Here is a 4,435-nt window from a genome sequence, read left to right on the forward strand (position 1 = left end):
ATCACGTTAGAAAACCTGGTTGAAATTAAAGCCTATCTTCGATGTACTGAGATATTTCTTTCTTTCTGCAACTTTCTTTGCAATAACTATTAAAAAACGGCCCCTACCACAACCATATTTTGAACATGTTTACTTCATATCATATACATTATTTTATAACGTAACAACTTCTTGATCGGACACATCTTGGGTATGTAAAGTATAGACACAAAGGTCATAAATGTTTCACCCTGCATCTTGGTGAACACCTGTCCTATCTTTCACATATTTTGCACACGTATAGACAATGCCCAAGAATCGTTTCACAAAACCATAGAGATTGTAATTTGTCATGACTGACAAATTAAGGTGTTCCGATTTTTTTTTTATCAATGATTCGTTTCCTGATCGCAAAAGGATGACCATACAGGTTTCAAATGTGTCTAGAGACATTGGCCGTGTGATGTTTGCATTCTCATGTAGAAAAAGGAGTCATATCTGCCATTTTTCGGTATGTATAAATTAGGGTCAAAGGTGATAGATGTTTCATCCTCTATTTTGGTGAATACATGACCTACCTTTCTCATATTTTACACACGCAAAGACCATGTTACAAGAATCATTTCATAAAACAACCACTTTTTGCTTAGATGGCATCTTGTCTGTGCAAAGTGCGTTCAAAGGTGGTGTACTTCTTTCTACAGGTATCTTCGTTATGACGTACATACGGGAGGGAATTTTTCTGGATGTGAAAATTGACATGATTGTCTTTATCGAGCACTGCCTAACTTCAACACCCTCGGTGAATTTCTCTCAGATATTGATATGTTGTAGCTGAGGCTTTGCGCTATCGTATGAGTCTCCTTCGTTTTTTCACACGATGTCGGAATCGCGTTAAAAACTTGGTTAAACTGAAGGTTAACTTCGATGTATTGAGATACTCTTTCTGCAACTTTCTTTGCAGTAACTCAAGAAAAACAGCCCTTAACATCCCCATATTTTGCACATGTTTAGTTCATGTCACGTACTTTATTTTATAAAACACCACTACTTGATCGGACACCATCTTGGGTATGTAAATTAGGGTCAAAAGTCATAAATGTTTCATCTTGTATCTTGGTGAACACCTGTCCTATTTTCCCCATATTTTGCACACGTATAGACGATGTAGGAAGAATCATTTCACAAAATAACGACTTCTTCCTCAGATGCCAACTTAGGAGTGTAAAGTCGAGTCAAAGGTCATATGTATTTGTTGTTGTATCTTCGTTATTTAGTGTATACAGAATTTGGCACCAAAGATGGCAGATGTGACTCCCTTTTCTAAATGAGAATCCAAACATCACACGGCCAATGTCTCTAAACACATATGAAACCTGTATGGTCATGCGTATTGCGACCAGGACTCGAATCATTGATAAAAAAAAATCGGATCACCTTAATTTGTCAGTGATGACAAATTACAATCTCTAGTTAGGTGATCCGAGTATCCTTCGGATCACCTTCTGTATCTGTACGGATTCTTTCTTCTTCTTTGTTTCTTTATTTCTCCGCAAAAGTTGTGCAGAGGTTAGCTCAGAAAGTCCGCTGCCTATCAATTTAAAAATTATACCATGTATGCATCATGTCCCAAAGACGACAAATCTAGTGTATCATTGTGATCAGTGGACCGTGACGTCACTATGACGTCATTATATGAAAACACATTCTCAATGATATCTCATTAATGGAATGAAATTTTTCAATGAAATTTACGTCACATATATTTCAAATTATGCGCATTCTACTCATGTTCTCAAAATTCATATTTTCTCTTAAAACGTGCGCGTACGCGCGCGTTGAAATATTTGTATGCTCCAATCGAGCTCAAAATTTTTTTGCACACGTTTCAGACCATTTGGAGCATTTTTTGAAAAATTGAAAAAATCGGACGGACGCGTACGCGCGCGCGCATATACGCACGCACAGCTCATGTGCAATTGAAATTTCCAGTTTTTTCACTTTGATCGGATGTCTGAAATGTTAAGGAATATTTATACCAAGTTTCAAATCAATCCGACTCAATATGACGTCATACGGGCCCGTCAAAGTTGAAATTCCGCGCGCGCGTCAATGGCGATATACAGTGCAACTATGCCAAAAAACTGCCAATTTTAAATCCGATTTTACTCGTCAGGATGGACGGTGACCCCCAATTTTCTGTACATATTTTGAAAGCTGATGAGTTGTACATGTCATTTCATGGGGTGGCAATGCTGACAAAATGATTAAAAGATATCAAATTTCTTAATAAAGTAAAAAAAGTAAATTTTCAAAATGACGTCATCAAATTTGAAGTTCATTCGAGCATATCTCACTAGTCTTTTGTCAATTTTCACCCAGATTTCAGTATGATGTAGCTTATTTAATGTTCTTTCAAACATAAAATTACAATGTTTTGATTGGATAACGGTATCACCTCGTAAAAATGGATTAAAAGTGATCTTGTCAAATTTGACCAGTTTACGTGTTATCTCTATGGGAGTGCAGTTTTTCTGGAAATGAAAATTGACATGACTATCTTTATCGAGCACTAGCTCACTTAAGCTTCGGTAAATTTCTCCCAGATTTTAATATGTTGTAGCTGAGACTTTACGCTGCCGTAAGTGTGCCCTTTGTTTTTTCATACGATGTCAGAATCACGTCAAAAAATTGGGTTGAAATTCAGGCTTATCTTCGATGTATTGAGATATTTCTTTCTTTCTGCAACTTTCTTTGCAATAACTCAAGAAAAACGGCCTCTACCACTTCTATATTTTGCACATGTTTAGTTCATGTCACGTGAATTATTTCATAAAATAACAACTACTTGATCGGACACCATCTTGGGTATGTAAATTAGGGTCAAAGGTCATAAGTGTTTCACCCTGTATCTTAGTGAATACATGTCCTATCTTTCCCATATTTTGCATACGCAAAGACCATGTTACAAGGATCATTTCACAAAATAACTACTTTTTACTCAGATGCCATCTTGTCTGTACAAATTGAGGTCAAAGGTCATATGTACTTCTTTTTGTATCTTCGTTATGACGTGTTATCTCTATGGGAGGGAATTTTCTTTAATGTGAAAATTGACATGATTGTCTTTATCGAGCACTAGCTCACTTACCCTTCGGTGAATTTCTCCCAGATTTTAATATGTTGTAGCTGAGACTTTGCGCTATCGTTTTGTTTCCTTTGTTTTTTCATACGATGTCGGAATGACGATAAAAAATTGGTTGAAATTAAAGCTTATCTTCTATGTATTGAGATATTTCTTTCTTTCTGCAACTTTCTTTGCAATAACTCAAGAAAAACACGCCCTATCACCCCCATATTTCGCACATGTTTAGTTCATGTCTCGTACATTATTTCATAAAATAACAACTACTAGATCGGACAACATCTTGGGTATGTAAATTAGGGTCAAAGGTCATAAATGTTTCATCTTGTATCTTAGTGAATACCTGTTCTATCTTTCCCATATTTTTCACACGTATAGACGATGTCGCGAGAATCATTTCACAAAATAACCACTATTTCATCAGATGCAATCTTGGGAGTGCAAAGGTGGGTCAAAGGTCATATGTATTCATTGCTGTATCTTCGTTATTCAGTGTATACAGAATTTGGTACCAAAGATGGCAGATATGACTCCCTTTTCTAAATGAGAATGCAAACATCACACGGCCAATGTCTCTAAACAGAGATGAAACTTGTATGTTCATGCCTATTGCGATCAGGACTCGAATCATTGATAACTAGAGATTGTAATTTGTCATCACTGACAAATTAAGGTGATCCGATTTTTTTTTTCAATGATTCGAGTCCTGATCGCAATAGGCATGACCATACAGGTTTCGTCTGTTGTTAAAAACGTTGGCCGTGTGATGTTTGAATTCTCGTTTAGAAAAGGGAGTCATATCTGCCATCTTTGGTACCAAATTCTGTATAGACTGAATAACGAAGATACAGCAACGAATACATATGACCTTTGACCCACCTTTACACTCCCAAGATGGCATCTGAGGAAAAAGTGGTTATTTTGTGAAATGATTCTTGCGACATCGCCTATATACGTGTGCAAAATATGGCAAAGATAGGACATGTATTCACCAAGATACAAAATGCAACATTTATGACCTTTGACCCTTATTTACATACCCACGATATTGTCCAATCAAGTAGTTGTTATTTCATGAAATAATGTTCGTGACATGAACTAAACATGTGCAAAATATGGTGGTGATAGGGTATGTTTTTCTTGAGTTATCGCACATAAAGTTGCAAAAAGAAAGAAATATTTCAATACATCGAAGATAAACTTTAATTTCAACCAAGTTTTTTTTTACGTGATCCCGATATCGTATGAAAAAACGAAGGGCACACTTACGATAGCCAAAAGACTCAGTTACAACCTGTTAACATCTGGGAG

This window comes from Diadema antillarum, unplaced genomic scaffold, assembly GCF_040938485.1.
Source record: "Diadema antillarum isolate AM-2024a unplaced genomic scaffold, OU_Dant_1.0 seq00001838_RagTag, whole genome shotgun sequence".
Taxonomy (NCBI): Eukaryota; Metazoa; Echinodermata; class Echinoidea; order Diadematoida; family Diadematidae; genus Diadema; species Diadema antillarum.